At 48.7% G+C, this 14,027-nt stretch overlaps 1 protein-coding gene across 1 annotated transcript in view; it reads right to left on the bottom strand.

The window, feature by feature from the left end:
• LOC310792631 (RNA polymerase II elongation factor ELL) overlaps positions 1–14,027 on the bottom strand; it is a gene marked incomplete at both ends in the record, with an annotated part of 49,456 nt that overhangs the window by 17,676 nt on the left and 17,753 nt on the right.

Genomic DNA, 14,027 nt, shown 5'->3' with positions numbered 1-14,027 from the left:
CCCCCCCCCCCCCCCCCCCCCCCCCCCACCACCACCACGCCACGCCCCCACAACGCCACACGGACACTCGAGACACACAACTGACCATTAATTCTGACCTATTTATGTCCAGCCACTCGCATGAGCCGGTAAGGCAGAATGCCACAAATGTCTGCTTTGGGGTTTTACGCTAATTAACTACGATCAACCAAAAAAGCATCAAAGTGAGCAGCAGACGAGCCGTGTCCTCAGGACTTCAACACGCTGTCTAAAGTGGTCGCTGCCTTGACCAAAATTACAAGCAACAAGTCATAAAAAGAGACAGATGGAGGTCAGCATGCGAAATTGCAATGAAGAACAATTTGGGTCCTAAAAATGAGAACGTCTCTAAACAAAAGCTGTCTTCAGAGAGCAACCCAACCGTGATTTACAGTTTGAGTTTTGCCATCGTGGTAACAACCGATTCACCCCCTCTCCCCCACAGTGCCACAGCACCCCCTCTCCCCCACTGTGCCCCCTCTCCCCCACAGTGCCACAGCACCCCCTCTCCCCCACTGTGCCCCCTCTCCCCCACAGTGCCACAGCACCCCCTCTCCCCCACTGTGCCACAGCACCCCCTCTCCCCCACAGCACCCCCTCTCCCCCACAGCACCCCCTCTCCCCCACAGCACCCCCTCGCCCCCACAGTGCCACAGCACCCCCTCTCCCCCACTGTGCCACAGCACCCCCTCTCCCCCACAGCACCCCCTCTCCCCCACAGTGCCACAGCACCCCCTCTCCCCCACTGTGCCACAGCACCCCCTCTCCCCCACTGTGCCCCCTCTCCCCCACAGTGCCACAGCACCCCCTCTCCCCCACTGTGCCCCCTCTCCCCCACAGTGCCACAGCACCCCCTCTCCCCCACTGTGCCACAGCACCCCCTCTCCCCCACAGCACCCCCTCTCCCCCACTGTGCCACAGCACCCCCTCTCCCCCACAGTGCCACAGCACCCCCTCTCCCCCACTGTGCCCCCTCTCCCCCACAGTGCCACAGCACCCCCTCTCCCCCACTGTGCCCCCTCTCCCCCACACCACCCCCTCTCCCCCACTGTGCCCCCTCTCCCCCACAGTGCCACAGCACCCCCTCTCCCCCACTGCACCCCCTCTCCCCCACAGTGCCACAGCACCCCCTCTCCCCCACTGTGCCCCCTCTCCCCCACAGTGCCACAGCACCCCCTCTCCCCCACTGCACCCCCTCTCCCCCACAGTGCCACAGCACCCCCTCTCCCCCACTGTGCCCCCTCTCCCCCACTGTGCCACAGCACCCCCTCTCCCCCACTGTGCCACAGCACCCCCTCTCCCCCACAGTGCCCCCTCTCCCCCACAGCATCCCCTCTCCCCCACAGCATCCCCTCTCCCCCACAGCACCCCCTCTCCCCCACACTGCCGGCGGGGCGAGCCCCCCCCCCCCCCCCCCCATGCCACTGTGCACACTTCACATTCTAATTCTAATCAATGTCAACCAGGTCAGACTGTTCAGAGGTCGCCCCCATTTTATTCACAGCTTCATAACCATATGTCATTTAACCCATTAGTTCCCAGCTCCTGCCTCCTAAAGCAGAGTCTACTCTATCCCCTCGGGATCACAGAGGCGTCACAGAGCGCAGTATGAAAACAGCTTAAGAGCACTGACTAAACACTCAACCTGAGCCACGGAGGAATGTCCAAAACTGCTATCTGCCCCTTAGTAGAAGAGTTATTATCATGCCAGTTCACAAACCATTAAGCTTCTGCATTTTGAGATGTAAATGGCATTTCAGGGTGTAAATTTGTGACCAGTAATGACTGCAGAAAGATCAAATTCATGCAACGCGCCTTAGTCACCATCCCATCCAAGCTGAAGTCCAGTGTGAGTCTTAAGTGACACCACCCAGACAGGTCAGTGACACCACCCACAGACAGGTCAGTGACACCACCCACAGACAGGTCAGTGACACCACCCACAGACAGGTCAGTGACACCACCCACAGACAGGTCAGTGACACCACCCACAGACAGGTCAGTGACACCACCCACAGACAGGTCAGTGACACCACCCACAGACAGGTCAGTGACACCACCCACAGACAGGTCAGTGACACCCACAGACAGGTTAGTGACACCACCCACAGGACAGGTTAGTGACACCACCCACAGACAGGTCAGTGACACCACCCACAGACAGGTCAGTGACACCACCCAGACAGGTCAGTGACACCACCCAGACAGGTTAGTGACACCACCCACAGACAGGTTAGTGACACCACCCAGACAGGTCAGTGACACCACCCAGACAGGTTAGTGACACCCACAGACAGGTTAGTGACACCACCCACAGACAGGTTAGTGACACCACCCACAGACAGGTTAGTGACACCACCCACAGACAGGTTAGTGACACCACCCACAGACAGGTTAGTGACACCACCCACAGACAGGTTAGTGACACCACCCACAGACAGGTTAGTGACACCACCCAGACAGGTCAGTGACACCACCCAGACAGGTTAGTGACACCACCCACAGACAGGTTAGTGACACCACCCACAGACAGGTTAGTGACACCACCCACAGACAGGTTAGTGACACCACCCACAGACAGGTCAGTGACACCACCCACAGACAGGTTAGTCATCATGGACTGTCAGTCAAGGAGGTGGTGTAGTTACACACAGAGCCGCTGACTCATAAGGTCCCAGTGTGAAGCGTCCCAGGCCATGGCCCCAGGCTGTCTGTGTGTGTGTGTGTGTGTGTGTGTGTGTGTGTGTGTGTGTGTGTGTGTGTGTGTGTGTGTGTGTGTGTGCGTGCGTGCGTGCGTGCGTGCGTGCGTGCGTGCGTGTGTGCGTGCGTGTGTGTGTGCGTGCAAGTGCGCAGCATGTGAGGTCAAACATCTACACCATGGCCTCGCCCAAAAGAAACTATTAGTAGTCAAACTCTGTGCTAGATGTCATCCATACAATGAAGAAACAGAAACAGGCAACAAAGTGAAGGGAATTGAACACAGCAGGGTTTGAATGAGTGTTCTTCTGTTGTGGTTCCAGGAGGATCCGGACACAGTCCAGGTGTCCATGGACAACCTTGAGAGGCGTGTAGTTAAAATCATCAGCTAAGTCTTCCTGGGCTCCCTGGGTGATCAGGTAGGCCACACAGGCAGTGTGACCCCGCCAGGCTGCGCGCTGCAGAGGGGCCGGATACACGCATGACCACCATGACAGCTCACCCGGTGTTATTTGTCTGACTCTGAACCAGGAAGAATTCATTAAAATGCTTATAGTCTAGTCTAGTATTCTAATTATGATTGTAGAACTGCAAGTCCTTTAATGATTCATTCATCAGACTGAAGGCATAATGGGATATTATGAATCAGAGGATGTCAGTGTAATAAAATTGTTTTATGATCAGATGAAGACGAACATCTTGGTTTACATGTCAACATAGCGAGTAGCGAACTGCCTCCAGAAAACACACACACCCAAACACACACGCACATGCGCACATACACACACACACACACACACACACACACACACACACACACACACACACACACACACACACACACACACCCACAGCAGTGAGAGCCGGTGTGCAGCACAGACGTGTAGTAATGTTGCCCACTGTTGTGATATGACTAAAGCTTAGCTGTGGGATAGTTATGGTAGCAGCCAAAAAATGGCATCAGAATGGCAATCCTTAGCACCTAGTCTGTTCTGTGCAGCAGCCCCCCCCCCCCCCCATGGAGTGTACAGGATGGTACAATAAGTGCCTCTGTGGCCCCAGCACTGCCACATGTGCTCCTCCGGGCCCTGTGTGTGTTTGGAGATGTCAAATACTTTCAGCCTGTTGTAAGGTGTGAACTGGACTGGAACGGAGAAACTTGGCAGGGGGCTCTGCAGTTGAACAAGGACAAAGGGGCGTCATCGGCGGCGGTGTCCACGCAAACCTCCATCTTTAACTCCCAGAGCACGTAAAGACTATACTCATCTTTGATGGGGGTGTTTAGTGAGGGACGAGAAAATAGTTTCACCAAAAGGAGACCGGCTCTCTCCTTTCGTCTTTCTGCCCGCTGGAAGCCAAACATCTGCAGGGAGAGATGAGAGAGGACGGTTTCTCTCTCTCCTTTCCAAAGGAGAGAAGAAGGCAAGGCTCCCGGCTCTGGTATTTTGGCGTGGCAGCACCGTGATGCAGGAGCAGGCAGGCGCCTGGATATGTGATTTACTCCCCAAGTCTCTCTGCCTCCTCCTGCCCCCTGTCCTGTACTACTGACACTAGTTACCATTGTCTTCTCATATGAGCCTGCTCAGCCACGGCTGCTCTGAGAGCTACCCATCTTTTGTTCTATAGCTTCTTCTTCCCCCACAGAGCCACAGCACTGTGACAGGCCACAGTGCTGTGGCCTGTCACAGTGCTGTGGCCTGTCGGGCCCGCCTGGATTCTTCACGCACACAGCAGGGCCGTGTGGCCGTGTGTGTTGTCGGGGGGTAAAGGGGGACACTGGGGGTTGAAAGGGGGGGATTCTCCCCCCAGTAGAGCCTGTGTGCATGATGGGTAGTCCTACATAGTCCTCCCTGTGGAATGTGCTAAACATTGCTAAGCGACTCAGCGGTGAAGAGAGGGGGGTGGATCACGGGCCACGGCTGGGGGCCAATGTGTTTGTTCCTATATGAATCTAGCTCTATTTAGACGGTGTTCTGCATGTAAGTGCAAAGCATGAACACAAACGTCGGCCATGGGTGAAAGCGATTGTTACCATGGTTCCTCTAATGGCTTCCACAAGTCGAGCCATTGGGTCAGACAATAAAAAAGCGTGCAAGTGTCAGTGGAGCGGAACGCAACATCTCACACGTGCAGGCGAGCAAAGGTAGGAGATGCTAGTAGGCAAACGACGGCTGAGAGAAACGCTGGGTCAAATTAGTTAACTGCCCTATACTCTCTCCCCCGACCGAGCTATTTGCAGTGTGATGAACTATGATTCCATGGTGACTCACTGGTTGAAAACACAATGCGTGACATCAAGGTCTTCTCTAAATCATGCTGGCAGACAGAGAGCCTGGACCTGCAGCTTCCTGTGTCTGTTTCGTGGAGGGGGGTTGGTAGAGAGACAGGAAAGCAAAGGAAGGGGGTGGGGAGTGACGGGAGCAGTGTGGGAATATGGGGATGGGCAATTGCCGAGCACCACCCCCCCCCAAGGTACTGCCTCTTATGCCAAACAAAATCAATCTTTTCCAAGAAGCTGCTGCGGCTAATCTGTCAAGCTCAACAAACACAACACATCTCCTCACCTCACCTCCCCCCATCCTCCTCACGCGGCCCTAAGTGCCTCCTTCTCTGACAACAACACTGCTGGCCATCTTTTCTAAAGGCCACCAATTACGCTGGCAAAAAGGCAGATGATAACATAATAGCATAATCCCCTGCTTTCTGTCAACTCGATTGGTGAATTGAAAAATACATCCAAAATGAACGGGTAAATCTACAGGTGCAAAGAAACATCACAGACGATGCTTTTCTGTGCACACACCTTTCTACTACCAGCCTTCCCCCACTTGCATAAAATAGTGAAAGTGTTTGGAAGTCAGGAGATGATCTCGTCAGTGTTATAACTCGCATGCACGGAAACCGATATGTGTGTTTCTCGTTGGTTCCTAGCTGCAATCCCGAACTACTTGGAGCGATGTACTAATACACCCATTACTGGACTTTTTTCTCCACGCAAGCAGGTAATCCTTTAACAATTCACAGATTGTGCATTGGAAAGTATGTCCAAACCTGATTCACTTGCAGGGAAACTCAGAGGAACAAGGGAAAATCCAAGACGTACTCCAAGATGTGAGGTGTAATTTAAGACTCGAGAAGTGATAAGCCCTGGTAATCAACAAACTGTCAAACAGACAATGTGCAACTTCGGTGAGGAAATTCAGGGACTTTTGATGTGATTACTATTCTTGCAGTTCCAATTCAATGTGATCATGATGTTGTTATTGTTGACATGATCCATCCAATACAATAGACGGTATTTTTCAAACTTTTGAAGGCGGTACATTTTTTATTACCGTTATAGTTTAGTTATATCTCCATTGTGATTGTTACTGCTAGTGCGTTATAATGGGTAAAATCATTTTCAAGGACCTTCAAAGTCTGTATTTCATATTTGTATAGATGTATTTTACCTTGGAGAATAGGAATCATCTACCAGATGCCACGATTTTGCTATAATAATTCATAATAACATGACTAGCAGAACCAGAAATGATATAATCCTAATTTTTATATGAACACCACCCCCCCCCCCCCCCCCCCCCACACACACACACACACACACTAGTATAATCAGTGACCACAGAACAGAGTTCATCAGTGTCCTTTTTGCACAGCATATAATCCGTATATCTTCAATCACAAATACGGTACTACAAAGAGTTACATAAACTGGTTAAATCTCTTTTAGGTTAAACAATTATAGCTCTCTGGTGCTGCTCTCAAGCTCTCAGGTTTAGGCTTTACAGAAACCTACAGTAGCAATGGTGTACGCAAAAACACTGCTCCCTGGCCATGTTTCTGTCACTGTGTTTATTTGCAGGGCCAGTGTTGCTCACATCCTGTTGTGCTACATTTTAAATCCAGGAAAAAATCATGTTTGAGGTAATCAGGCACCGCCACCGGATAAAGCTTTTCCTTATTCCAGCCCTGCTTCTTTTTATTTATTTATTTATTCATTTATTCATTTATTCATTTATTTATACTCCTTAAATGATTGATAATCTAAAGCTTTGCACAGGAAGATAATAGTAACATTTATCACAGGTAAATGATAACTTCCTTATTATCACCTATATATTTTAATATCTTGATGGTTCAAGACAATTTTACTAGAAAAGGCTATTGTATAGTATAGTATAGTATTGTATGTCTATAGTCTCAGGTATTGACTAACTTTCGTGAGAATATTATAAACAAGCAATCTTACTTTTCAACTTGGCGAGGTGACAGTCACCGTTTTGATCCCAAAATAGGAGGATTTCTGAGTGGTTTCATATCTGCCCTGGTATCTGTCACCTTTTGCACTCCCTATACGTTTTTGCATCTCTGGTATTCTTGGCTTCGGCCTCCACTGGCTGATCTAGTCAAATTCATTACACACACCAGCCCCCCACTGCCCGCCCGTCTGCAATTGTGTGTAAAATATCACACGATTGGTTGTGTTGCCTTGTCGAAAAGCGTCTCCACTTCCTTTTAGCGGTTCAGTGCCTTTGTTTACATGCAGCTCCGTGCAGATGTCTCCTGGCCAACTCTTCAACAGGCTCCTCTTGCTGAGCTTAGCGTTAGCGGATATGTGCTGTGCTCCTTTATGACCCATCAAACGCTTTCCAAATCCCCACATTTATTCCCTCAGACATCTTTACCGCTCTTTCATCACAGCCATTGTTGTTGATTCAGCTCCGAGTTTTTGTCACTGCTATTTCCGGTTTCCCTGGGTTACGGTTACCTCTTTAATCTTCATGCTCCCCCACTGGCAAGGAGTGTAAATAAACAAACGACATGAAGCCGCAATGACAGTGCACACGTTTTTTTTATGTGGCGCCACGTTCAACCGTTTCTAATTCGGGCAAGTTGGACTTTGTCGTTGCTATTCTGTCGCCTTTAGGCCACACTGCCTCCCCAGTAGGGCTGTACTAGTAACGCTTCACAAAATTCACGTTTCACTTCCGTTGCGACACAGTGGTGTCACAGTTTGGTACGTTTTCGACACAGCAACAAAGTGGCAATGCCAGATAAATGTTTTAATTTATTTGACTTATTTTATTCTTTTCAGTATTGTTACACCCCTTCCCAGATTGGAGAAAATGAATTTTTCTGATCTTTAGGAAAAAAAGAAAGGGGGGGGAACAAAATTTTAACTGCCCCGCAGTCACAATGACGCCATAATCCCTTGTTGGAAGCTATATGGAATACGATAAAGACAGAGGAGCTCGCTAAAGGAAAGTCCTTAACTGCAGCATCTCATGAGACTTGTCCCGGAGATATGCCATGTAAAAACCCTGCGGCTTACAGGAAGACAGTAGGGTCTCAGAGGAGGAGAAGGGCAGACAGGGACGTTTGCCTGGCTTAACACATCTGGATGAATGGAGCGACGTGTGCCCTTTCAGACACACGTGGGACAACTCTTCCCCCTCACTGCTGCTGCTGAGCCGCTGGGAGAGGACGGCTCTCAGAGCACATTCCTCTTATTGTTATTCTAATTAGCTTACAGAAAAGGGGTGCGTATGTGTGCACACACATATACACACACACATACACACACACACACTGCAAAAGCTTATAGTGTGAGCAGGAGGAGGCTAAGTGCTGTGGTGGTGGTGGTGGTGGGCCGTGGTGGGTTTAGAGCCAGACCTGAGCAGCCGAGTGTGAGATAGAGGCCCATGATGCCTCCCAAGGCTTCTCGTGCATTCCTTTATAACTGGGAACTGGTAATCTTACCGGTTCAAAGTTCATGAGCTGGGACGTGACATCACTAGAGCTGGTATTTCCCATTCCAAACTCGTAGGAGCCTCAGCAGCCCCGACGTAAAAAAAATCCAAGATGGCTGATCCGCGCAACAACAGTAGTTATAATCGTATAAATGCTATTTAGCACTTCTGTCTTGTTTGTGTCTCGTTAAATCAGCTGTACACACAGCACGGCCTCCTTCTATCTGTGTGGACACGAGGCTGCAGTGTTTGTATGCGCAAAATGCCACGAAATGCCTTGTTATATCAACTGTTATTGCTAACAATGGCTAGCCTGGCTAGCGAGTGGATCTGACCAGTGAACAGTGAACTTCCCAGCTCAACTTTTCTGCAAATGGAACGCTAACACAACGGATGTGACGTCATTTAGCCGCCACGTCCCAGTTCTTTTGCGATAAAGGAACGCACGATTCAGCCGAGGCACGGGGTGAACAGGCGCAATAATCAAGAGGGCAGGCAGGCAGGGAGGGAGCCCAGGGGGAAGTAAAGCCTTCAGTTCACACACACTCGTCATGAGAATATCTCTGAGAGGGCTGCTACATTCCCCCCCGTCTCAGCACCACCACCACCACCACCACTGCCTTTTACATGGCAGCTGTGCACATCAATACAGACAAGGCCATCAACCAAAAAGATCCTCTCAATTGCTGCTGGGGCAACGCCATGCATGAATGGGAGAGGAAATGACACCTGACACGCGGATACAATGTAATGTAATATCAGCCACAAAGAGACAAAGTGATTCACTCACAACACCTCTATTCAACGGGACATGGCAACTATTGAACGACTCAAAAGACATGTCTCAACTTAGCAATGCAATCAAAGTGGGATAAAGTGTTTAGTCAGTACACACACACACACACACAAGCACAAGTGGGGAAATCTAGTCCAATTCCAATATCAAGAAATACATGGCCTTTTAAATAGTGAGCAGGAGTGCGGTTGAGTGGGAGAAACACTTCCTAATCAATAAGTGGCCTTCAGCGCGGATCGAAGAAAGAAGAGTACAAGATTTTATTTATGTATTCTTATTTTCAAAACGGGTATTCAGATAACGGTATGGAGGCTGCACTGCCAGCCGAAAGGAAAAGAAGCACTCGGATGTGAAATTCCACGGCCATGGGAACCCAGAGAGCAGTACTGAATATATTCCTCAATCCCTGCACATTATTTCAATCTAGTTTTTATTAACGGCAACCTTTTATGGACTGGGAAAATAATTTCTCTTTTCTGCTCTCATTTCTTCACAGTTGCACCACCGTCTCCACTTTCAACTTGCACCATTGTGACTGTGAGTTTTCTTTTCTTTTTCACCGCTCCAAAAACAGTTCTTGTTCAAGCTTCTTCATTTCCATCTCCTCCAATGCCCTCCGATTTTGAAGACCTTAAGTTGGACAAGTAAGAAGTAGAGGCGTGTCCTATCAGGAGCTGTCTGCATCAAGTTAGCTCCATTTGAAAGCAAAACGCTTTTTAGTGTTGCTGTTATATGAGCTACGTTTCAACAACTCCCTTGAACACTGGTTTCAAAGGAATCTGAGGGCCATTGGCTTCCATTGCATGATTACAAGCTTGGCAGACGATTGACAGTAGCAGGGGCAAAATGCCACAGGGTCAGAGAGAAAAGCAGCCGAAAAAACCTCTGCGTGCTATTTCTTGATAGCAGCCCTGGAGTGGCGCCAGGACAGCAGTTTGAAGAATTCCACTGGTTTTGTGGCCCTGGAGATGCCCCCTCGCACGAACTGTGACATGAGCCAGCATGAGCCCAGATCACAGGGAGCAGCCGTTGCCTTTTGTAACGGAGCTCCACATCTGCCAATTGTCAGCGGACACAAGCCTCGCCGCACACGACACATGACCTCTTGAATCCCGTGCTTTTCTCCCATTTTCTGCCCAATTGTACTTGGCCAATTCCCCCTGTTGCCCCCGGCCGTTGCTCCACGCCCTCTGCCGATCTGGAAAGAGCAATGGGTGCTGGTGCAGCAACCAGGACTCATACCACAACCGGCTTCCCACCCACAGACACGGCCAATTGTGTCTGTAGGTAACGTCTGACCAAGCCGGAGGTGCCGCTACCGGGAATTGAACCCGGGTCTCCGCGGTGGTATGCGAGTGCGACACTACCCTGACGCCCCCCCTCCCATGCTGTTTTAAAGGAAGAGGGTGAGCTCCTCCAAACCTGGACAAGGAGAAAGGGCCATGGTGCAAAATGCAGGATAAGAATAAGCAGGCGAATATGTGCTGTCTGTGGAGACACAGCGACTGGTTATCCCCTCAGTCTGTTGTACACCAGACTGCCATGTTCACCAACATCCTCCCCCCACTAACGGCTTCATCTGCTCTCCCCCACCAATGGCTGCAGCTACCTCATTAATGCCCAATCGTTCCAGCTCGGGGACTATTTGTCGGAGAGGGAGGAGCCTATGCTTGAATTCCTCAAAGCAATTTGAATATGTAATGTGCCAACCAAGATATATTCACCAAATCCTATACAGTGATTAAAGCACAGTTAAATTGCGCACACTTAGCATTGCTCCACAGAAAGACACGTATAAGCATGTTAATCTACTGTGCCTTTTACATAATGTCAGATAATTACACATTTAAATGTATTATTTGGTGTTTTGGCCATATTTTTGTGTATTATTTCCATTGTCGCCCAGATTTAGCAAAGATAGCAATTCCACCGCTCCCATACATTCCTGTATTTCAGATCTTTCATGTCTGCACAGAGACAACAGGCATGGAGACATGGGCATCCCTCCCTGGGGTTCACCAAGTCCCCTGCCTCCTCCCCCTCTCCGGAACAAAGCCTCCCCAGTTGCGAGCGGCTGACCCAGTAACCTGGCTAGCAGCCTGGGGCTATAGCGTACCCTGTCTTAGGGCTTCCAGGGCCCTGTGTGAGCACACACAGGGCCGGCGTTTGTGTACAGAGCAAAGTCACTTTCCTCAATGCAATCGGCTCTTGTGCGGATTAGAACAGCTCCTTTTAGACAGGGCTGATTGTGTGGTAAATGTGTAGTAGCCACGCAGGCAGAGCTGGAGAGGCTGTTCCAGTGGCTGTGTGGAAAAATGTGTGGTAGCCTAGCAGGCAGAGCTGGGGAGGGTTGTAAATGTGTAGTAGCCTAGCAGGCAGATCTGGGGAGGCTGCTCTAGTGGCTGATTGTGTGGTAATTAAATGTGTAGTAGCCTAGCAGACAGAGCTGGGGAGGCTATTAGACAGGGCTGATTGTGTTGTAAATGTGTAGTAGCCTAGCAGGCAGATCTGGGGAGGCTGCTGTAGTGGCAGATTGTGTGGTAAATGTGTAGTAGCCTAAGTAGTAGTGTAGGGTTAGCACCCCTTGAAAACAAAATAATATTATTTTTTTTAGAACTTCCTCAATAGGGCACTTCCGCTTTTTTGAAAAGGGGAAGTGATTTCTTTTGGGTAAAAATCAATTTCTCAGTACTTCCGCAAAAGGGCACTTCTCCATTTTTTAGGGTTAGGGTTAAAAAACACTTTTCTTGTGGAAAGTGGTTATTTCAATAGTTCTGCAAAGTGTACTTCTCCATTTTTTAGGGTTAGGGTTAAAAAACACTTTTCTTGTGGAAAGTGGTTATTTCAATAGTTCTGCAAAGTGTACTTCTCCATTTTTTTGTCTTGTGCTTAAAAAACACTTTTCTTGTGGAAAGTGATTATTTCAAAAGGCCTCCAAAGTGTACTTCTCCATTTTACCCCATAGCACAGCTCACGACAAAATAGCAGCGTTTTTTTTTGATCTCGGGGGAAATACATTTGAACAATCATTATGCAAACCCAGCTGGATCATTTTACATAGTGGGCAATATCTCTTTTGCTCGCTGTTGTTATGGACGCGACTTGTGAAACACCAACGACTTCCGTAGCACGCACCACGTCTCTTCGTGACAAGAGACGTGCAGCACGTAACACGCCTCTTGTCACGAAGAGGCTTGCTGCGTGCTGAACGCCTCTATGACGCAACTACACGACAGGAAGCACTTCCCTTTATAAGGACGAGAGCGATCAGCAGAGTACAATCACAAAGCCATACCGGTTAGTTTCTTTGAGAGAAGCAGTGGAGGGCAGAAGGCAGAGTGCAGCATTTTTGATCCCAACAACAAGAGTGTGTGCTTGTTTTATTTTTTTACTACCGACCCTCGCATCAACAACCATGGATTTCAATGGTAAGATTTTTTTGTTATTAATATTGTTTAATTAGACTATCCATTTAATATATATATATTTATAATTAAGATCCTTTTCCTTGTTTTTTATGGAATGTTATATTAACAAAAACATTAACAATACAGCTTTTTACATATATAACCCGGGGACCAGATTATTGGACACCACGCGCTCAGAGGAATATCCAGATGATGATCATTACACCAGAATCTCTCTAAAACGAGGAGCTGCGTTACGAGATATTACTAACAGACCTAGAGGGTGAGAATGAAACATTGTTTGTTTACATATTTATCATATTTTGTTTAGAAAAAAAAGGGTGTGGTAACCATACTTCTACCAGTTTTTTTTTTTTGAAATGTTGTTTTTTTTTTACCCCCCATAGAACGGGTTCTCACACAGGTGAATTATTATTTCATCCACAATCATTGGGAGGGGCTCCCACGAAGACAGCCAACCGTCGCCATAGAGGCAAACCACGTGACTTCCATAGATGCAACCCCGATGCCACCATACACCATTCATCTGATAACATCACATCTAAGGATAACGGGCTGAGCCCAAACGATATTGCAGATTTAATCGACCAGAGGTAAGGACATAATTCAGATATAACAACCAGCAATATATATATATATATATATATATATAGGCTATATGTATTTTTGAGATAGACATATCCATCGTTATTTATTTTTTATTTATTTATTTATTTTTACAGTCAGGAGACAACCCCCAACAACTCAGCGCTGACCCCCGATGCAGACTTGTATCGACCCTCATCACCAACATCACCTGAATCAGCGTTGAATCCCACCATCCACCCCAACGACCAGACACTGGACGCGTGGATTGCACAGTACAGGAGTCAACCTTCACCAACAGACCCACCCACACCCATCTCCATTAACAACAACCAACCCACGTGGGTGGACCCGGATGTGCAGCTCAGCGAACACACGGCCCCAACAGCTGAAGACACCATCAACAACCAACCCACGTGGGTGGACCCGGATGTGCAGCTCAGCGAACACACGGCCCCAACAGCTGAAGACACCATCAACAACCAACCCACGTGGTTGGAAACGGATGTGCAGCTCAGTGATCAGACACTGAATGAGTGGATTGCTGACTACGAGCGGGTGGAAGCTTCAGATACGCCCACGGCCCTCTCCATCAACAGACCACACTGTATCGACGAGAACGCGATACCTCCACCCTCGCCTGATCATCAACCACGCGAGAAGAACCGACAACTCTCAGGTACCTCTAACTCAGATAAGCAGAATGTGTATAGACGTTTAAGAAATGGTTATAGGATAATGCAACGCTCTCAA

Source organism: Poromitra crassiceps (genome assembly GCF_964638095.1).
Source record: "Poromitra crassiceps genome assembly, chromosome: 18".
NCBI lineage: Eukaryota > Metazoa > Chordata > Actinopteri > Beryciformes > Melamphaidae > Poromitra > Poromitra crassiceps.
Note: the sequence above shows the minus strand (reverse complement) of the source record. Positions and strands in the feature narration are given on the sequence as shown.